General features: G+C 40.2%; 4 pseudogenes; 2 read left to right on the top strand and 2 right to left on the bottom strand.

The window, feature by feature from the left end:
* Window positions 1-98: 98 nt before the first annotated feature.
* LOC100395335 (protein TASOR 2 pseudogene) lies at window positions 99-833 on the top strand (annotated as a pseudogene).
* A 751-nt stretch (window positions 834-1,584) lies between these two features.
* LOC100394969 (spermidine synthase pseudogene) lies at window positions 1,585-2,813 on the bottom strand (annotated as a pseudogene).
* Window positions 2,814-4,550: 1,737 nt separating this feature from the next.
* LOC100394254 (DCN1, defective in cullin neddylation 1, domain containing 4 (S. cerevisiae) pseudogene) lies at window positions 4,551-5,325 on the bottom strand (annotated as a pseudogene).
* Window positions 5,326-8,475: 3,150 nt separating this feature from the next.
* Window positions 8,476-9,802, top strand: LOC100392437 (proton-coupled zinc antiporter SLC30A1 pseudogene; annotated as a pseudogene).
* Window positions 9,803-23,352: the final 13,550 nt, after the last annotated feature.

Raw genomic sequence — 23,352 nt, 5'->3', positions numbered from 1 at the left:
AAAGTTTTTGAAAGCAAGTAACATATTAAAATATGTGCTTAAAAATAGGATACCAGAATGGAAAAAATATCCATAATTCATTTGCAAAGAAATGTTCAATGTCCGTGGGACTCAGATCATTGAATATCTGCACCTTTCTGAGGAAAGGAGGCCATACAGAGATTGAACCTCATCACTGTTGTCAAGCTTTCCATAAAGAGAATGATCATCGTCATCATCCGAAATGAAGATACATCATCACATTTGCATCAGATTCTTTCTTTGCTGAAGCTGAAGCATCTGCCCAGTGTTGTCTTTGCTGGAGTAGACAGCCCTGGAGATGTTCTCGATCACACCTACCAAGAGCTGTTTCGTGCAGGAGGCTTTATATCAGATGACAAGATATTAGAAGCCTTAACATCAGTTCAACTGAAGGAAATCATCAAAATCCTGGAAAAACTAAATGGAAATGGAAGATGGAAGTGGTTGCTTCACTATAGGGAAAGTAAAAAGCTAAAAGATGAAAGAGTAGATTCCACTGCACATAAAAAGAACATAATATTGAAGTCATTTCAGAGTGCAAATATCATTGAATTGCTTCATTATCACCACTGTGACTCTCGACCATCAACAAAAGCGGAAGTTCTGAAATGTTTGCTAAACCTGCAAATTCAGCATATCAATGCCAGGTTTGCTGTCTTCCTAACAGACAAGCCTACTATCCCCAGAGAAATCTTTGAAAATAGTGAAATCCCTGTTACACATGTAAATAACTTTATAGAAAATATACAAAAAGTAGCAGCGACATTTAGGAGTAGCTATTGGTGACCTAACTACAGCCTACCTGGATATGGATGATGTCAACAAAAAATTACTATTTTCCTTTTCCTTTGGAAAACTTGTGAAGACACATGTGAACAGTCTTATATTTGGAAAATCAGTGTTCTACAACTTGGAAAGCTTTCCTTTCTTTTTTTATATTTTGCTGAAATACGTGACATCACAGTGGCACTGTAGTTGTCTGTTAGCTTTAGGTTGCAGTACTAGATACTCTTTTAAATTATTTTCATTTTAAACAAGATCCCTTTCTAAGCTACTGAGCTTAATATTAAAAATACGAATTTTACATTTACTTAGTTGGAGCAAAAATAAGTCTACTTTAACAAATAGTTTTGTTTATGCATGCTATCGTCAGAAAGGCATATGACGCACATTATGGTCTTAACACCCTTATAAAAACTATCTTAAATAGTTTTATTTGCTGTTATACAAACAACACTACATAAACTTAAGACATTTTTTCCTAAATGGTACAAATTTATAAACTATCAATTTTCACTATGGTTTTTGTAAGTACTACACTACAAAAATCAGCTTTGACAAAGAAATAATATTTATTTATGATATTGAAATTTCTACAGTAAAAACTCAAAACCAAGCAAAAAACATTTGTAAGATATGTGGTATGTATTTGGAGCAAAGAATTTTGTAATTAATTTCATTTTTTAAATAAAGACAACTAAAAATCTCAATATATATTTTATATATAAATTATATTTATTTTATATGTAATATATACGTATATATTTGTTATAAATACACGTGTTTGGTGAGTGAGGGGCAACAGAAGGCAGAGAGATGGCGCTGTACACAGCTGGTATAGGCTTGGAGGTGGAACGCCGAGACACAGACAGTCCGCCCAGCAGGGCAGGCCGGGCAGCATTCTGGGGCTTGCAACACTTGGTTGGTGGTCGAGAGCCGCAGGAGGGCTGGCCCAGGGCTGGAGGGGCCCAGGCACCCTGCAGGCTCCCTGGTCCGAGGTCCTGGGTGGCATCAGTGGTGGCGCCTGGGCTCAGCTCATATCATTCGGGGCCTTGCGGACAAACTCTGGCGGCACAAAGGCGGCGCGGGGCACGTCGGAGTTGTAGTGCTTTTGCTGCATCTGCGCCACCTGGTGCTGCGTCAGCGGCTGCACCGGCTCCTGGAAGGTGGTGCTCGGGTTCTTGCTGCACAGCATGAAGCCGATTTGGCCGCTGGGGTAGGTGGGGATGGTGCAGTATGCGTAGGCCACCACGGGGAACAGTGATGGCAGAACTGCCGCATCTCCTTGATGAGGACCAGGTGCAGCCACAGGCACTCACCCTGGCAGCAGAGGACGCCATCTTCCTTGAGGGCCGCCTTCAGGAGCTGGTAATAGGACTCTGAAGAGACTCGGCGGGGCCCATGGAGTCTGAGGAGTCAGTGATGATCACATCAAAGGCATCCTGATTCTGTTTCATGAACTCAAAACCATCACCCACATGTAGGGTCAGCTTCAAGCTAGAAGAGCCAACAGCCATCCCCGGCAGGAACCTCTTGGAGACTTGGATGACATCCTCGTCGATCTCACACTGGACCACAGACTCCACGGAGGGGTGCTTCACCACCACGCGCAGGACACCTCCGTCTCCACCCCCGATGATCAGTACCTTTTGCGCGTTGGGGTGGCTGCAGAGAGGCAGGTTGGCGATCATCTCCTGGTAGAACTCATCCCTCTCTGTGCACTGGATGACTCTGTCCAACACCAGCACGTTGCCATAGGTCTTACTGTGGAAGAAGAGGATGTCCTGGTAGCGCGAGCGCCGGTGGTGGAGCACCTGCTCCATTTCTAGCGGCAGGGCCTGGCCGGGCCACAGGCTGCAGGTCTCGCGGAACCGGCCCTCGCGGATGGCGGCAGGGCCGGAGGCGGCTGGGCCGTCGGGCCGGACTCTAAGGCGGGCGGCGCGGGGCGCGGGCCCAGGACTGCAGGCCGCGCGGAGCCGCAGCACAGGTTGGTGTGCTGTGTGTATCTTCATTATATATATATATATAAAAGCATTGACTGTGTCACTGTGTCTTCTTTTCGGCCAGTGAAGGATATCACTGAAGAGGACTTAGAAAATGTTGCCATAACTGTTCGAGATAAAATCTATGATAAAGTTCTGGGTAACACATGCCATCAGTGTAGACAGAAGACCTTCTACACCAAGACGGTGCGTCGGAACCAGGGTTGCGGTGGTGTGCGGGGACAGTTCTGTGGACCATGCCTGCGGAACCGCTGTGGGGAGGATGTCAGGTCGGCATTGCTGGACCCGGATTGGGTGTGTCCTCCCTGTCGTGGGATCTGCAATTGCAGCTACTGTCGGAAGCATGACGGCTGCTGTGCCGCAGGAATCCTCATTCATCTGGCGAAGTTGTATGGTTATAACAATGTTAAGGAATATCTGGAGAGCTTACAGAAGCAGCTGGTAGAAGACAAGAGGAAAATGGAAGTAGCCACCTTGCCATAGACTACTCCAAGATTTCTCAGGAAGACAGCAGAGCAGAGAAATCAATATAGTTGTATACACAGACCTGTTTGTTTGTATGCTGTATTTTGTTAAAAGTATCTGCCAATGATTAAAAAGCACAATTTAAACTTAAAAAAAAAACTTGTTTGAGTGGGTCAGTTCCAGAGGAACTGAGAAGCAAATGGCAGGTTTTTAAAGGAAGGGTGGAAAGTACAGCAAATAAAAATCTTTGTTTTTGTAAAAAAAAAAAAAATTATATATATACATATTTTATATATTTTTATATTTGTTTATAATATATAAAAATAAATATATATATGTATATATGTGTGTATATACATTTGATCTATATATATATCGGGTGTCAGGTGACAAATATATATGTCAGGTGTCAGATCAAATATACAAGTGTTGCCCTAGTGCCTGTGGCCGCTCCTGCAAAACTCCCACCATCGTATTGACCCCAAAGATTGGCAGCTGCCCCTGGGTACAGCCCCCAGTGAGCCCAGAGCTCTGCAAAGAGCAGAGTGAGTGCTCCATGGACAGCCAGTGTTGGGAAAACAAGAAGTGCTGCTTCAGCCGCTGTGCCATGAAGTGTCTGGACCCTGTCCTAGAGGACCTCCCTCAGTGAGAGATATTCCCCCAAGAGCCCCTGCTGCCAGGAGTGACCGCCCCAAGTCTGCTATGCAGAAACCATGTCTCATGGATCCAGAGAGTGCATGATGCCTTCTACCGGCTGCTAATTTAAAAATCCACTCAGCTTCAAATATATATATATATATTTATTTATTATATATATTAAAATTTATTTATATAGATATAAATATTTTATTTAAAATGTATATATAATTCAATATATAATATGTATATAAAAATCCTTATTTGTTTTTGTAAAAAATATATACAGTGTATATATATTTTTTTCAAGGAAAAATGGCGTTTTATTTAAAAGAATCCATATAACAATACTTGTTTACATAATAAATAAAATTTACATTGAGGGCAAAAAGCCCTATGCATAAAAATATTGAGGCAAAATTCCAATTATAGAAGAGAACCGATCATGTTGGCCCTTGTGCCTATCCCACCGTCTTCCTCTTGTGAGATTCCACAGGAGGAGGAGAGCTTTGTGGAGGGAAAGGCAATGTGGCTCTGTGAAGGACACTGGCCTGGACGTCAAGGGCAGAGCTCGGGCCCTGCTGCTGCCCCTCCTCGCTGGCTCTCAGTCTCATCATCCTACATTGATAGGCCTGGACCAGATGACTTCTGAGTATCCTTTCAGCTTTCAAGCGTCATGATTCTAAGACATCCATAAAACCGTGCAAAGTCAAACGCATATCTGTAAATAAGTTTAAAGTTTGTAGAATCATTTAATAATGATCTTAAGTAATCCAAAGTATTTCTGAGTTTTTCTGTTGTGTCACATTGGAGAGAAGTCATTCCTTTTAACCACTCTTGTAGAGTAAAATAGCCCATGTTTTGTGCATCCAATTTCCAAGCCAGGACAAGAATAACTACGTTTTCTGGTTCAACACCAATGTCTTCACAAAATTTCTCCATGCCTTCAGGGCCTACAACATCATCAGTGCCTGCATATTCATAGAACCTTTTATTTGAAAAGGTTTCTTCTTCAGTCTTTATTCTAGTTGAATCATATTTTCTATACATGCTATCATGTCTACTTTTCTTGACAGATAAATCATCTCCAGAGGCGGGTCTTCCCTTTTTCCTTGGTGGCATCACTTTATTAAAGCAGTCTGAAGAACTGCAAGACCGCAGACTTCCTGTTTGGTGATCGTCTTGGTCATCGTCTTCTGTTAGGTTTAGCTTATTAAAGGTGTGGTAGATCTTATGAATATTTGCCAGTGTTGAGAGATGGGAGTTCAGCTGAAAGTTGACAGCGGCGGCATCCGAGTGCATTTTCAGGCAGCTCACACCCCGCTCGCCGCCCAGGCTCCCGCGCTCGCCTCGCGGTCCCATGCCGGCTCACTGCACTTCAGCTAAGAGCTGAGGACCCGCCGCCGGGCACTCCCAGCCCGCCCAACTCGCCTTCCTTTTTTTTTTTTTTTTTTTTTTTGCCGAGCACTGAAATCCTTTATTTGTTCATTTAGTTGCTGGCAACTGTTTCCTCAAAATCATTTCTTGAACCATAAAACCACACATTAAAAATGTTATTTCACTTGAAGTGACTCCTATGCAAATACCAACTTGGGATGTGTGTCCAAATGCCACAGAGCATTTGAGAAAAGAATCCTTTGCAAATAAAATTGAGGTAAAAGCTGAGTCAGGGATGACCCGATTCACCACTTCAGGAATGACGTGGGGCTGTACAAGCACCAGGTCAGCGAGGCTGGAGCTGAACCCTGAGTTCATGACCACAAGGGACAAGATGAGAAGGCCTGGGGACTGCGGCTGGGGAAGCGCGCAACCTTGAGTGCCGGTGGGCGCAACAGAGTCAGCCTGGGCACCAAGGAGGGGTGGTGGGCGCTGACCAGAGCAGGCCTGGCCAAGGCTGGGTGTCCGTGACTCCCTCATCTGAGCACCGAGGAAGGAGAGCTAAGCAGATCCCTGGCACAATTAGTGCCTGAAGAGTCTAGATGAATACAGAAATATATTTACATACCTCATTCTTATTATAACACTCATTTATATATATTATATGTATTATACATATATATGTATATATACACAAATATATTTATTTATACATTATATATATTTATACATAATATATATTATAGATACAAATATAATTTATACATTATATATATTATATATAAATATATTTATTTATTTATATAAATCATATATATAATTATAGTTATAAAGAAGAATGGACGTTTCAGTTTCTCTCCTCAGCCAGTCAATGAAGTGCCTTTCTACATCGCAGATTATTTAATTTCTCCTTCTTCTCTGGAATTGGCTTATGTGCCTTCCAAAGGTACTGTGGTCCAGGGTATTATTGAAAGGGTGAAAATGGATTTAACCCCCTAAATGAAAGCTCTAGGCTTTTCCTCAGAAGAAGAATTTGAAGATTACATTAAGCAAAAAAAGAACTCTGAAAATGTTCTGGCTGCTATTGTTTCTGACCATGATTTCAAAACCAGCAATGATCCCCTGCCACTGAAGGTAAAATATTACCTGCGTTTTAGTAATGACCAGAAGAGCAATATGCTGGACAGTATTTATGGAAAAAGCAGCTGGCTTACAAATTTTCTCTTTCCATCTGTCCCTTCAGTGGGACCCAGAAATAATGATGACAATGGGGGGAGTCCTGGCTACATCAGTGAAGGGTTCCTGTTTGTGCAGCATGCCCTGGGTAAAGCCATCATGCGATATCATAGCGGCCAAGCTGCAGAAACGCTGTTTAGCAATGTCAGCGCTTTTGTTCAGAGATTTCCCTATCCATCATATTATCATGATTTCTTCATGTTTTCTCGTATTTTCATTCCTTTAGTACTTGTATGTATCTTCTTTCTGAATCATCTTACCCTCGTTCAATCCCTTGTGTGGGAAAAGAAATCAACTGAAGGTAACTCCCCTTTTCTTGTGGTAGATGAAGCTTCTGTAGAAAAGTCTGAATGTAGGGGGCAAATTTATGTGGAAGGTTGAGTGATATCTACACACTCAACCCGGATGGATAGTTGTGTTTCAGGAGAAGGCAAGTACTGAGCACTTAGGCTTCTTGGCAATATTATATAACTTTGTTTTTATTAGAATTCTAGGTATGATTTTTCATTTTTGTTCTAGACATCGACTTTACAAGAATATTACAGTTAGAATTTAAATGTCAAATCCCCTAAAATCTCTCTGGAATAAGTAATAATCAGTTGGACTCTTGGAATCATATTTAATAAAATTCAGGTACAATTCAATTCCAAAAAAATATATATATATGTATTATATATTTTCAGAGTTTGTAAAATGTGTATTAAATTTCATGGGTATGCACAGTGCAAAAGTCTTCCTCACAGAGGCAAGAGCTCCAAACCGGTGACAAAGGCAGTGAGCCACCCCAGTCTAGTTTTCAACCATCTAACACAGGAGCAGCTGGCTGTTGCTCCTGGACTGAGATTTCCTCCTCTTTGCTGGTGGGGGGCGGCTGGAACTGACAAGAGACACAGTGGGAGACTGAGGCCCCTTGGGGGTGCCATTCTGTTTCTGGAAGGCAGCTTTCTTGAAAGGCTGCTCCGGCAACTGCTGCTTCTCAACCCCCCTTGGCCCTTCCAAACGGCTGATGACTGTCCTTAGGCTAAGGGTGGCCCGGGTCTTGGATGGGGATAGCACAGCCGGTGTTTCTGTGTCTGTGCCCTTGGGTTTTGTGTGTGCGTGTGTGTGTGTGTGTGTGTGTTTAATAAGCATAATTTGTTTAAATAAATCCTCCAGGAGGAAATGGAGAATTTACTGCCTTTACTTAAAAGGCTATGTAAATAGCTATCTGTCAATGCAGAGTTTAATTAGGTGTAACTAATTGTTATATATTTATATACACATATAAATTATATATATTTATATATATATAAATATATGTGCAAGAATGTTGGTAATCTGTTATCCGAGTTTAAATTTCTTGCTGTACAGAAACTATGTATGTATTTAGACTATTTCTGAAGGGCACAGGGAAGGGGGAACAAATATCTTCACTCCTGTTTTATTTATGAATTACATGTTTCATGAATCCATTTGACACAGAGACACAATGAGAAAAACACTAGTAACCATTTTTCCACTAGTCCATAGACTGAGAAACAGTAAATCCCTTTTCTTTCCACTGTTACCTTGTGTTCCTTGAACATCATTTGTGCATATTCTGCCCTCAATGAGGACCAAATAAGGATGATTTTTGTGCTTAGCAGTTTAAGGTATGTGACTGCATATGCAAAACTCTTTCCCCATTCAGTTGCTACTTTTACTTCTGCCCCTTCTATCCATCAACTTCATTTTGTGTGTACAGTGCTGTGTGTATGCTTATCAGTGTTTTTTTTTTAATCTGTATCAGTCATGAAAGTCCTGTTAGTTTTCCAGGGTTCTATTTATCTAGCTGTACAGACTCTTTCAGAGGTTTAATGTGCTGCTTCCGATGTGCCACCTGCAGTAGTGGATTGTGTGGAGTGAAAGGCAAATCTTACTGCTTACTGTATAAACTCTTGCCATGGGAAGCATCGCTGTTTCCAATAAATATTGCTGAAGACAGAAAAAATATATATATAATATACATATATGCTATATATTATGTGTTATGTACACATAAAAATATATATACTATATATAACAAAATATATCTGTTTAATTCTGCATGTCCTTGGAGATGCCTTGGGTTCAGTGATTGTAGTAGTAAATGCCTTAGTCTTTTGCTTTTCTTGGAAAGGTTGTTCTGAAGGGGATTTTTGTGTGAACCCATGTTTCCCTGACCCCTGCAAAGCATTTGTAGACATAATTAATAGTACTCATGCAACAGTTTATGAGGCTGGTCCTTGCTGGGTACTGTATTTAGATCCAACTCTTTGTATTGTAATGGTTTGTATACTTCTTTACACAACATATCCATTACTTAAGGAATATGCTCTTATTCTTCTACAAACTGTTCCTAAACAAACTGATATCAGAAATTTGATAAAAGAACTTTGAAATGTTGAAGGAGTTGAGGAAGTTCATGAATTACATGTTTGGCAACTTGCTGGAAGCAGAATCATTGCCACTGCTCACATAAAATGTGAAGATCCAACATCATACATGCAGGTGGCTAAAACCATTAAAGATGTTTTTCATAATCACGGAATTCACGCTACTACCATTCAGCCTGAATTTGCTAATGTAGGCTCTAAATCAGGTGTATGCCCATGTGAACTTGCCTGCAGAACTCAGTGTGCTTTGAAGCAATGTTGTGGGATGCTGCCACAAGCCCATTCTGGAAAGGATGCAGAAAAGACCCCAACAGTTAGCATTTCTTGTTTAGAACTTAGTAACAATCTGGAGAAGAAGCCCCGGAGGACTAAAGTTGAAAATAGCCCTTCTGTCATGATAGAGATTAAAAACACGCCAGACAAACAACCTGAATCATCTTTGTGAGTCTTGAAAAAGATGTGATATTTGACTTTTGCTTTAAACTGCAAGAGGAAAAAGACTCCATTGAAATTCTAAGTTTGCCAAGAGTATAATTGAAGTCCTTGTCTGGTCACACAGTTTAATTCTATTTTTGTAAGAACATAATGGGACTGCATAACAGAGTTCTATATTACAACTTTGTGATTATTAGTACAGAGTACAGCTATGCTGTGACTATTTTGGAAAGCCAGTTTTAACACAATGTTACATTTTTGTTTCAAGTATAAACCTTATATAACATGACATTTGATTTCTGGATTTTCCCATGATAAAAATTAGGGGGATAAATAAAATTGTTACTGGAAAAAAAAATTTTTTTTTTTTGAGAGGAGTTTTGCTCTTGTTGCCCAGGCTGGAGTGCAGTGGCACAATCTTGGCTCACCGCAACCTCCACCTCCTGAGTTCAAATGATTCTTCTTCCTCAGCCTCCTGAGTAACTGGGATTACAGGCATGTATCACTATGCCCAGCTAACTTTGTATTTTTAGTGGAGATGGAGTTTCTTCATGTTGGTCAGGCTAGTCTCAAACTCCCCACCTCAGGTGATCCACCCACCTCAGCCTCCCAATGTGCTGGGATTACAGGTGTGAGCCACTGAACCCAGCCCTATTTCTTCACTGTTCTTTCCTCCCTATATCTACCCTACTTCTCATTCCCCTGCCTGTGGCCCTGGAACCTCTTCTGCTTCTGCCCCTTATGGTCCTAGACTAGATGATGAGGGAGCCTTTTCTAATTTTTGTCTATCATGAATAAAGCAGCTATAAATTAAAAAAAAAAAAAAGAAAAATAGGTAGAGATAAGATTTCTAACATTTCTGGGCTCTCATTGACCCCTGCACTAGACTGTGGAAAGGGAGTATTACTGTAGTATATAACACTGCTATTGCCTTATTAGTTATAACATGATAGGTGCTGAATTGTGATTCATAATTTAAAAACACTGTAATCCAAACTTTTTTTTTAACTGTAGATCACGCATGTGATTGTAAATGTAAATTTGTACAATGTTGTTATGGTAGAGAAACACACGTGCCTTAAAGTTTAAAAAGCAGGGCCCAAAGCTTTAGTTTAAATTAGGGTATGTTTCAAGTTTGTATTAATATGTAATAGCTCTGTTTAGAAAAATATCAAAGACCGTGATTTATGAAACTCATGTGACATATAATTTCCAGTGACTTATAGATGTGAAACCAGACATGGTACCTTCAGTTTCATACTATTGGCTTTGAATCAAGCAGGCTCAAATCTAGTGGAAGAGTCAGTTTAACTTTTTAACAGATCTTGTTTTTTAATTTTGATTGCCACTATTAATAATGTAAAAAGGGGGGCCTCTAAAGCAGTCTTGATGAAACTTAAATATATATTCTTTGTCCTCAAGATTTTAGGAAGGGTGTAGGGCGAGTAGGCCATTTTTAATTTCTGAAGTGCTAGGTGTTTTTATACAGCAAACAAAAAGTCCACTTTGCTTTCCCACCAGTGCAAGAGAGATGTATACTTTTCAAGAGAGATGATTGTGTCTTTACCATCTGACAGAGTCCCATAGATGAGCAATGGGGAACTGGTTGCCAGGGTCTAAATTTGGATTGATTTCTGTACTGTTAATCTGTTTTGACATAGACTTCCTCATAAAATGTGCCTAGTTTACCAAAATTAACAAAGGGGGAGGAAAAGGACTTTAAAAAATTTTAAGGTAAAATCAAGCATAGCTACAGCATAAGAGAATTGAGAAATTTGATAGGGGTAACTTGTTTAATGTATATCTAACAGTACTTATAATTTCTTTCCGCTTAGAATCTAAAGATTTGTTTAGAACCTATTGTTTAAAAATACTAGACTGCTTATCATAACATCATGTCTCACATATTTGAGGCAGTGGTGAAACAGATAAGGTCTATGATGTGTGTCATTTTAAACTGTTAGTATTTAGCCTCTGAATACCTTCTCTATTGGGGGAAAGATATTCATGGAACCACTCATGACATACCTTAGAAGGTCATTGACAATGTATAAACTAATTGTTGGTTTGATATTTATGTAAATATCAGTTTATCATGCTTTAATTTTGCACATTCATATTATAGGAAATCTACTAGTTCTCTGTTAGAACTCTGTGGGTTTTCTGTTTGAAAAGGAGTCATGGCATCTGTTTACATTTACCTTATCAAACCTAGAATGTATATATTTATAAAGGTATATCTTCATTCCTAGGTACTAATTTGCAGGTGTCTACATATTTCAATACAGAAATTATAACATTCAATAGTGTGCTGTCAAAGCGTGCTTAGCTCACCTGGATATACCCACATTGTTAAGTGTCTAAGCAGTCATCATTAAAACATTTTTGATAAAAAAAAAACAAACTATGAGTTTGTGTCCTTTGTAGGGACATAGATAAACCTGGAAACCTTCATTCTCAGCAAACTGACACAAGAACAGAAAATCAAATAGTGCATGTTCTCACTCATAGGTGGCTGTTGAACAGTGAGAACACATGGACACCGAGAGGGGAGCATCACACACTGGGGTCCATTGGGGCAGGGCTGTGGGAGGGAGGAATAGTGGTAGGGAGGGTGGGGGAGGGATAACGTGGGGAGAAATGTCAGGTATAGGTGACGGGGGGATGGTGGCAAGAAACCTCCTTGCCATGAATGTACCTATGCAACAATCTTGCATGATCTGCACATGTACCCCAGAATCTAAAGTACAATAAAAAAAAAACTTGAAAAAATGATGTAGATAAAAATAAAATCAAGCTCTAACAAGGAGCTGGAGGTAATTGGGTGTCCATTTTTGGGGAAAGATGGGTAAAATGTCATTGGCGGTATGACATGGAGTACTATGAAACAGTTAGAAAAAGCACATTAAATGTACAAATGATGACACGGATGTACCTTAAAGGCAATGCTAAAATAATGCAAAGTAATATTTATGTAAGTTTAAACTAAAGAGCCACAAAGCAACCATATGTATTCCACAAAAACAGATACAATTAAGAATAGCTGCCACACTGGGTTTGGGGAGGCAACTGGGAATGGAAAAATAAACCATCATAAATATATGAATTTTATATTCATGGCTATATGATTTGATAGTACAGTGATAAAGAATAATTTTTTATGCGTTTATTGGTGTTTCTTCTCCTTTCCCTTTTGAACTCAGGATGTGTTTGGTTATGGGGAGATGGGATCTGGAGGAAAGTCAGATATTAAAGTCTTTGGACAGTGCACATGGCCTCCACAAAATAAAACGCTTTCTTTGTTTAAGTGCACATAGCTGGTTAAGCGGAGGTGCCAGGGACTCTGGCCTCCTCCTCTTGTGAAAACTCTTGTACCTGCAAATTATTGTAAAATATCTGGAATTCTTAGTAAAAACATCTGAACAGCAAATGTGAATTTTTTCTCAAAGAGCAAGTTTCCTTGATTCTTTCCTTTTCGATATAAAGACAAAACCCACTTTGGAAAAATGTAAATAAGCAAACAGAAAACACACCATGACTCTAGCACAACCCTCCCACCAAGGAACATGAACTCAGACACCAATGTAATCAGACACCTGAGGATTAGAAAAGGAAGACAGTACCCTGAACAACAGGCACCATCTGAAACAGACCAAGAATGCAGAAGAACCTAGTACATGTACTCAAGGAGACAAAGGAAGATTTCCTACCATAAGGCTCTAATAAGAAATCATAACTAAGAATTACATGTATAAGTACTTAAATATAATGCTGAAATAAGGAATATGCTAGATGAGAAATACTACAGGATGGACATAGCTAAAAATAATTAGGGAGGAGGCATATTTGGGGAGCTCTCACAAAAAAGGAAAGAGCAGAAAGAGAAAACATTTAGAAAGATGTAAGATATGAGACTAGATATAAAAGCATAAAGAATATTTCAATACTGGTATCCCTGCGGGGGAAATAGAAGAACTAATAAAGATAAAAAGGTGTATTTCCACTTTTAAAGAAAAATAATACATCTCATTAAAACAAAAAACAAAAAGGCTGGGGGCAGTGGCTTAGGCTGTAATCCCAGCACTTTGGGAGGCCAAGGCAGGCGGATCCCCTGAGGCCAGGAATTCAAGACCGGTGTTGTCAACATGGAGAAACCCTGGCTCCTAAAAATTCAAGAAACACCCTGATGTGGTGGTGGGCACCTGTAGTCCCAGCTACTTGGCAGGCTGAGGTAGGAGAATCGCTTGAACCCAAAAGGTGGAGGTTGCAGTGAGCCGAGATCACCCCACTGCACTCCAGCTTGGGTGACAGAGTGAGATTCAGTCACACATACAAAAAAGAAGTTCATAAGGAAACAAAAGAGTTAAGGAGAAAATGGACCTAGAGTACACAAAGACAAAAAAGACTTTCTAAAAGCTGCTGGAGAGAAAGATCACCTAAAAAGAAAAAAGTCAGGTGGCCTTGTACTACTCATCAGCAACACTGGACTCTATTAGACAATGAAGTAATATATTTAAAAAACTGGCCGGGTGGGGTGGCTCAAGCCTGTAATCCCAGCACTTTGGGAGGCCAAGGCGGGTGGATCACGAGGTCAAGAGATCCAGACCATCCTGGTCAACATGGTGAAACCCCGTCTCTATAATCCCAGCTACTCAGGAGGCTGAGGCAGCGGAATTGCTTGAACCCAGGAGGCGGAGGTTGCGGTGAGCCACGATCGCGCCATTGCACTCCAGCGTGGGTAACAAGAGCAAAACACCATCTCAAAAAAAAAAAAAAAAAAAAAAAATAGTCGTTTCAGCTGGATGAAATAAAGGCCTCACTTCTATTTTGAGTCTTTTCTTCTGCATGTGGGCAAAGGAGAGTCTTGCCACTTTGTTGCTAATGGATTCTCTGATTGTTTTGCAGACGCCTAATGGTAGCTGCAGACGGGCTGAATGTTTCCTGGAGCTGGTGCAGTTGCACGAGGCAGAGGAGCCCAGGGTGCTGCAATGTGAAGGCTGGAGAGAATGTGTGTTTCTGCTGCATGACCTTGAGTTCTTCTGTCTGCTAACTAAAAGGTCGGTGGTCACGCCCAGTTAGGCACTCTGAGTTTTACATGATCTCAGTTCATTTAAGATAAGCTTCTGATAGGTTTCCTCTTAGCTAGCCTCTCTCCTAACCTTATTGTCAATCCCTCTAGTTAAATCAGATGTGGTAAAATCCTACTTGAACCCCATGAGGTGTTTTGTAGATGCCATTTGGCTTCTGCATAATAATCAGAGAATCTATTAGCAACAAAGTTGCAAGACTCTCCTTTGCCTGCAAGCAGAAGAAAAGACTCAAAATAGAAGTGACCCCTTTATTTCATCCAGCTGAAACCAGGTTTTTTTTTTTTTTTTTTTTGAGATGGAGTTTTCCTCTTGTTACCAAGGCTGGAGTGCAATGGAGCGATCTTGGCTCACCGCAACCTCCGCCTCCTGGGTTCAAGCAATTCCGCTGCCTCAGCCTCCCTAGTAGCTGGGACTACAGGCTCGTGCCACCATGTCCAGCTAATTATTGTGGGGTTTCACCATGTTGACCAGGATGGTCTCCATGATCTACAGACCTCGTGATCCACCTGCTTCGGCCTCCAAAAGTGCTGGGATTAGAGGCGTGAGGATACAAGTGATGTTTTACAACCCATTTGTCTAGGTCTCTTAACAAAGCCCGGTCTTCCCGGTGTTTGCCCCGTATCACCAAAGGCCAAAATCATCAAGGACATGGCAGGCTCTGTCCTTCCCCCAGAGGGTGCACAGCCCTTCCCTTCCATCCTCTTCTCACGAAACTGCTGGACACTGCTCCCAACCAACTCCTTCCTGCAGACAAGCTGGAATTCTGTGACTATTAAAGCAGCTTTTTATTTCTTTTTTCCTGGAAAATCTGTTACGCATATCTGGGTTTCCCACTTAGGCCCTTTTGTGTTGATCTTTCTTCTCTTTTATACTTTTGAAAGTATTGTCTGATTTCTAAAATATATCCTTAATATGTTCCTTAATAGTTATATGTTAATTAACCTATAATACTTAATATGTTTAGTAACATGAACATTTGGGGTTCAAGCAGAATTTTACCACATCTGATATATACTTCTTTTCAAGAATGAAACAAGTTCTGAAGATCCAGAGCCTAGTTCTCACATGAATAATATTAAGCTTTCTTCCTAAGGTTGGGTTTTACAGTTACTGATTCCTGGAATGCTGGTGTCATTGCCCTTAAGCCCAATCCATGAGGAACACACCTCACACTTAAAGGTGGATTTTTACTGCATATGGGGTACACTGTACACTACTAGGGTGATGGAGCACTGAAATCTCAGACTTCACCCCTACACAATTCGTTCATATAATCAAAAACCACTTTTTTGTTTTCCAAAAGATTCTGAAATAAAGAATGTATGTGAAAGACAAAGGTATGTTTTTCCACTCCTTGCAGAGAGAGAGACTCTCCGTGAACATAAAATACACAAAATGATGGGTTTCAAGATACTGAACATTTAGCAAAAAAGGATAGCCATCCTTGAGAGATGTAACCCAGACAGCGGAGCCACTCAATTGCTTCCACTGACTGTCATGAGAGAGCTTCCAAGCTAAGTACAGGGAGGAGAAAGTCAAAAGGACCCCAGTGCACACCTTTGAGTTAAGGACAATAAGCAGAATATCCAGGGTAGTGTAGACCCAAAGTAGCATAAAACCTATAAATAGGACCCAGCCAGGAGAGAGCTGCAGAAAGTAAATTACAGTGAACCACAGAGGGTGTCCCTAATGTGTCAGCACAGTGCTGATTAAGAAAGTATGGATCAGAGCCCACATTTGATGAAAATATTCCAAAGTCAAGGAAAATCATTTGAAAAGATTGGAGAGTCTGGTGCCAGGTCCACACACAAGGCTTGGAATGGTGCCTGAATAATAATTAAAACTAAAATTAACTCATCATCCACAGGACAAAGGATAGGAGTTTCAAAAAGCTTTTTGCTCAGTAGCAGGCCATGAGCCCTGCTCTGGACCACCTCACAAATTATAAAAACCAGACTGAAAACGATTAGACTGTTTCCAAGTGATTTAACTGCATCCCTGAAGAAAGCTAAAGATACACAGGAACGCAAAGGCATCCAGCACTCAAGATAACGGACACAACACCTGGGAAACCATCAGAGATTCTGAGGCCTGGAAAGATGCCTATGTGAGGAGATGAGTAAGTCTTTGGAAGCTGACCCAGCCGAGAAATAAACCCACCATCTATGATCCATTGATCTTTGATGGAGACACCAAGAAAACATGATAATAGACTAGCTAGAGAAAAGGTGGCATATATACACCACGAATACTATGCAGCCATATAAAGAAATGAGATGATGTCATTTGCAGGGACATGGATGGAGTCGAAAGCCATTATCCTCAGTAAACTAACACAGGAACAGAAAACAAAACACTGCATATTCTCACTTATAAGTGGGAGCTGGATGATGAGAACACATGGACAGATAGGGTGGGGTTGGCAAAAACGCACACTTGGCCCTGTCAGGGGGTGGGGAGTTGGGGAAGGGAGAGCCTCAGGAAGAGAAGCTAATGGATGCTGGGCTTAATCCCTAGGCAATGCGATGATACGGATTCTCTGTGCAGCAAACAACCATGGCACACATCCACCTGTGTAGCAAATCTGCACGTCCTGCACATGTACTCCTGAGCTTAAGGTCAAAGTTGAAGTAAAAAATAATAAACAAAGAAAGGAAAAATCCACTGAAACATTTGTACTTGCACCAAAAGTAACTCAAAATTGATTATAGAACTAAAGTAAACTGCAAATCCAGAAAACTTACAGTAGCAAATGTAAGAGAAACTTCCACGGTGTAGAGTTACATACAAAATAGACTTAGGTGTCATATCAACACAAAGTACTAAAGGAAACATTCCTAAGTTCAACTTGATACAAATTAAAAATTCCTGGTCAGCATAAGACACTGTTAATAGACTAAAAAGCTACAAATTGGGAGAAGAATATGAAAACCCCACATAGGTCAAAGGTCCTGTATACTGGGTAATTGTGTGTATAACATTTAGCGAGCCCCGGTGTGCCAGGACATTTGTTCCAGCATTTTTCTGGGTGTGTGCTGGAGGCAGTTTCTGGATGACATTAACACTAAACTAGACAAACTAAGTGAAGCAGATGCCCTCTCTGTGGTGGCCGGGCCTCATCCAATCAGCCAAAGGCCAGAGGAGAAGGAAAAGGTCAATGAGAAGAAAATGCTTTCCTGAGTGTCCAGCTTCCCATCTTGGGAATTGCAGCCTCCATAATCATATGTCCAAACATATATATATATATACACACACACACATGCTGTGTACATATATACACACACACACATTTAATAAGTAAGTAGGAATAATTGTATTTTTAAAAGTTCAGCTATTCAATGACTATTGCTGAAGCTGGCCAGTGAACATGGGGATGTTCTACTGTATGATTCTGTCTCCTTTTTCACACTACTGAAGTCCTGCATTTGAAGAAGTATGAGAGATAAAAGCTGAATTTCTCCACATACACTTCAAAGCCATAGGGATTAACAAAGAGTCAAAAATGCCACCCATAATCCTGCCCCCAACCAGGGCTAGGGAACACTGTGGCCCTCAGGTGATTTTATTTAGCTGGATCTGGGAGCCACACAACAGCAGAGGGAGCAGGAAACACTATGCAAATAGAAACCAGCACAGCAGGGAGGGTCTGTTCACGACAGAACACCCAGAAAAACCATCCTCAGACAGCCAGTGTGGAGAAACACAGAACATGCCTGAGACCTGGTGGATCAGAACCCAGCTACTGGGGAATGGATAGGCAGGGGCTTCACAGTACAGAGGACCAGAGGGAACAATCTTCCAAGGGCAGGATTGCTGGGAGACCGGGAGGCTTGGACAAAGGAAGCATCCTCTGGAGACTTGTAGTGACGAGAATGAATGAAGTAACTGGCAGAAATTAAACGTCCTGGTAGAACAAAATAGAATTCTAGAGAGAGCAAACGTGCTGTCTCCCAACGCCAAACAGTACATCCTCAAATCATAAGAAAAATCCTTTTTAGCAAGTACTGTATATCCGGTGATGTGACCCATGCGTGAAGTCTGGGAAAAGTTCCCTAAGCAAAAGTCAGCAAGACTTGATTCCCTCAGGTGGACTCTGTTACGGATAAATTGCACTCAACAAGGGACACTTAGGACACACGTTTGAATAGCACATGTGGGTCAACATATTTAATTGTAGATCTATACCAAAAACCAAGATGGGAACAGGTGGGACACACAGGCTGTCACTTTATGTTTGGGCTGAAATGACAAATAAGAAATGACAGGTAAAGAGGATAGAGAAGAGGAAAATAATGCTTTGATTGTTATAGTGGTAAAAATCTGAAGTTCAAAGATATAATTTAAAATATATAAACCAAATAGCAGAAGTGTCTCAAGTTAAAAGGGGATTAGCGATGTCAAAACCGTAGTTCAATGTTAAACAAGAGCTATACAACTCTTCTTAAATAAAAACAAAAGGCACGTGTGTGTGCGCACACACACACATACACACACATGTACACACACACACAAAGAAAACAAGTAACACCAGAAAGAAATACAGGAAACACAATCTACCTCATATAATAAATATAGACTAAAATATGGAAGAGTTTAGAATATAAACAGAAAAATTGGAATGTTTTTATTAATCTATAGGTTTATCTGCCAAACCAATCATAATAATAAAAACTTAAAACATTATTTGTAAAAAATCCACTAGTTCAGAGTAATGGGCCAAAAAAATTTTAATTAAATGAATTTAAAGTTTAGACATTATAACTAATAGACTAAAATTAATTTGGGGCGAAAGTTAAAACTAGGGCAGAGAATGTTCTTTTCCACAACAAAATGCCAGCAAAATAAATTAAAATTAATTTTGGATGAAAGTTAAAATTTGGGTGGGGAATATTCTTTTTTGTGAAGAATGCCAGTAAAAACAAGTACACAGTAAAATTTTGAGAGAGAATATTCCCAATGTACAAATATAAATATAATAACTACCACAGACAGCGGTGATTAATTGATGATAAAATGGTCAGAGGAAGATGGTTAGAATACAGATGTTTAAAGTTTTTCAAACCATTTTTCAAATTAGTTACAAATCAGGTGTCTTTACAAGGGATAGAGCTCCTAGACTCCTCCTTAACCAAGTGACCATTCTAGCTAGTATCACCATAATGGGGACGGACACACTGGGCCTTTTCTGCCCGCAGATGGACTGAGGAAGGAAGCTCATAACATTGACTCTGCAGTGCTCCTGGCAAAATGTTTAAGATAAATTTAATCATGAGGACCCTTTCAGTCAACTTCAGAATGTAGACCTTTGAGCCAGACAGCTGATCTGTCCTCTACAGACAAAGTTTTCAGCAAGAAGATAACATTGTTGATACTCTGCCCTGACAGAGTCCTGGGTGACATGCTGTCCTCTGCCAGCAGCTCTGGACTCCTGTTCTCTACAGGATAAAAATTGACAGGAGCAGGGTTAAGTCTTGTCAATGCTGTTTGTCCATCTGGGAATTGGACTCCCTTGGTACTGATCACAATTGGAGGGGGATGAATAAAAGGAGCCTAGTGAACTGAAATCAACAAGAGCATTCTGTGGTCTAAAATTTTTTTTTAATTGCATTTTAGGTTTTGGGGTACATGCACAGAACATGCAAGATAGTTGCATAGGTACACACGTGGCAGTGTGTTTTGCTGCCTTCCTCCCCTTCACCCACATTTGGAATTTCTCCCCATGCTATCCCTCCCCAGTTCTCCCCCCTGCTGTTTCTCCCCTATTCCCCCAATAGACCCCAGTGTGTACTGCTCTAATCCCTGTGTCCATGTGTTCTCGTTATGCATCACCCGCCTATGAGTGAGAATATGCAGTATTTCATTTTCTGTTCTTGTGTCAGTTTGCTGAGAATGATGTTCTCCAGATTCATCCATGTCCCTACAAAGGACACGAACTCATCATTTTTGATTGTTGCATAATATTTTATGGTGTATATGTGCCACATTTTCCCAGTCCAGTCTATCATTAATGGGCATTTGGGTTGGTTCCAGGTTTTTGCTATTGTAAACTGTGCTGCAATGAACATTCGTGGCCATGTGTCCTTATAGTAGAATGATTTATAATCCTTTGGATTTATACCCAGTAATGGGATTGCTGGGTCAAATGGAATTTCTATTTCTAAGTCCTTGAGGAATTGCCACACTGTCTTCCACAATGGTTGAACTAATTTACACTCCTGCCAGGAGTGTAAAAGTGTTCCTATTTCTCCACATCCTCTCCAGCATCTGTTGTCTCCAGATTTTGTATGATCGCCATTCCAACTGGCGTGAGGTGGTATCTCAATGTGGTTTTGATTTGCATCTCTCTAATGACCAGTGATGATGAGCATTTTTTCATATGTTTGTTGGCCTCATGTATGTCTTTTTTTGAAAGTATCTGTTCATATCCTTTGCTCATTTTTGAATGGGCTTGTTTGTTTTTTTCTTGTAAATCTGTTTGAGTTCTTTGTAAATTCTGGATATCAGCCCTTTGTCAGATGGGCAAACTGCAAATATTTTTTCCCATTCTGTTGGTTGCCGATTCACTCTAGTGACTGTTTCTTTTGCCGTGAAGAGGCTGTGGAGTTTGATTAGGTCCCATTTGTCTATTTTGGCTTTTGTTGCCAATGCTTTTGGTGTTTTGGTCATGAAGTCCTTACCTACTCCTATGTCTTCAATGGTTTTGCCTAGATTTTCTTCTAGGGTTTTTATGGTGCCAGGTCTTATGTTTAAGTCTTTAATCCATCTGGAGTTAATTTTAGTGTAAGGTGTCAGGAAGGGGTACAGTTTCTGCTTTCTGCACATGGCTAGACAGTTTTCCAAACACCATTTATTAAATAGGGAGTCCTTTCCCCATTGCTTGTTTTTGTCAGGTCTATCAAAGATCGTATGGTTGTAGATATGTTGTGTTGACTCCGAAGCCTCTGTTGTGTTCCATCGATCTATATCTCTGTTTTGGTACGAGTACCATGCTGTTTTGATTATTGTAGCCTTGTAGTATAGTTTGAAGTCCAGTAGTGTGATGCCTCCTGCTGTGTTCTTTTTGCTTAGAATTGACTTGGCTATGCGGGCTCTCTTTTGGTTCCATAAGAAGCTCAAGGTGGTTTATTCCAGTTCTGCGAAGAAAGTCAATGGTAGCTTCACGGAGATAGCGTTGAGTCTGTAAATTACTTTGGGCAGTATGGCCATTTTCACAATATTGATTCTTCCTAACCATGAACATGGAATGTTTCTCCATCTGTTTGTGTCCTCTCTTATTTCATTGAGCAGTGGTTTGTAGTTTTCCTTGAAGAGGTCCCTTATGTTCCTTTTAAGTTGTATTCCTAGGTATCTTATTCTTTTTGTAGCAATTGTGAATGGCAGTTCGTTCTTGATTTGGCTTTCTTTAAGTCTGTTATTGGTGTATAGGAATGCTTGTGATTTTTGCACATCGATTTTATATCCTGAGACTTTGCTGAAGTTGCTTATCAGTTTCAGAAGTTTTTGGGCTGAGACGATGGCGTCTTGTAGATATACTATCATGTCGTTTGCAAATAGACAATTTGGCTTCCACCTTCCTATTTGAATACCCTTTATTTCCTTTTCTTGCCTAATTGCTCTGGCTAGAACTTCCAGTGCTATATTGAATAGTAGTGGTGAGAGAGGGCATCCTTGTCTAGTGCCAGATTTCAAAGGGAATGCTTCCAGTTTTTGCCCATTCAGTATGATATTGGCTGTAGGTTTGTCAAAAATAGCTTTTATTATTTTGAGATACGTTCCATCAATACCGAGTTTATTGAGGGTTTTTAGCATAAAGGGCTGTTGAATTTTGTCGAATGCCTTCTCTGTGTCAATTGAGATAATCATGTGGTTTTTGTTTTTGGTTCTATTTAGGAGGTGAATTACGTTTATAGACTTGTGTATGTTGAACCAGACTTGCATCCCCAGGATGAATCCTACTTGATCATGATGGATAAGCTTTTTGATGTGCTGTTGCAATCGGCTTGCCAGTATTTTATTTAAGATTTTTGTATCTATGTTCATCATGGATATTGGCCTGAAGTTTTCTTTTCTTGTTGGATCTCTGCCAGGTTTTGGTATCAGGATAATGCTGGTCTCATAAAATGATTTGGGAAGGATTCCCTCTTTTTGGATTATTTAAAATAGTTTCAGAAGGAATGGTACCAGCTCCTCTTTGTGTGTCTGGTAGAATTCAGCTGTGAACCCATCTGGACCTCGGCTTTTTTTTGTGTGTTAGGTCCTTGATTGCTGCCTCAACTTCAGACCTTGTTATTGGTCTATTCATAGTTTTGGCTTCCTCCTGGTTTAGGCTTGGGAGGACACAGGAGTCCAGGAATTTATCCATTTCTTCCAGGTTTACTAGTTTATGTGCATAGAGTTGTTTGTAATATTCTCTGATGATGGTTTGAATTTCTGTGAAATCTGTGGTGATTTTCCCTTTATTGTTTTTTATTGCATCTATTTGGTTATTCTCTCTTTTCTTATTTATCAGTCTGCCTAGTGGTTTTTTCATTTTGTTGATCTTTTTAAAAAACCAGCTCATGGATTTATTGATTTTTTGAAAGGTTTTTCGTGTCTCTATCTCCTTCAGTTCTGCTCTGATCTTAGTTATTTCTTGTCTTCTGCTAGGTTTTGAGTTTTTTTGATCTTGTTCCTGTAGCTCTTTCAATTCTGATGAAATTCTGGTGTCAATTTTGGATCTCTTCACTCTTCTCATGTGGGCATTTATTGCTATACATTTTCCTCTAGAGACTGCTTTAAATGTGTCCCAGAGATTCTGGTATGTTGTGTCTTCATTCTCGTTGGTTTCGAATAACTTCTTTATTTCTGCCTTCATTTCATTGTTTATCCAGTCAACATTCAAGAGCCAGTTGTTCAGTTTCCATAAAGCTGTGCGGT

Source organism: Callithrix jacchus, chromosome 7 (assembly GCF_049354715.1).
Source record: "Callithrix jacchus isolate 240 chromosome 7, calJac240_pri, whole genome shotgun sequence".
NCBI classification, from domain to species: domain Eukaryota; kingdom Metazoa; phylum Chordata; class Mammalia; order Primates; family Cebidae; genus Callithrix; species Callithrix jacchus.
This window is presented reverse-complemented; position numbering and strand designations above follow the sequence as displayed.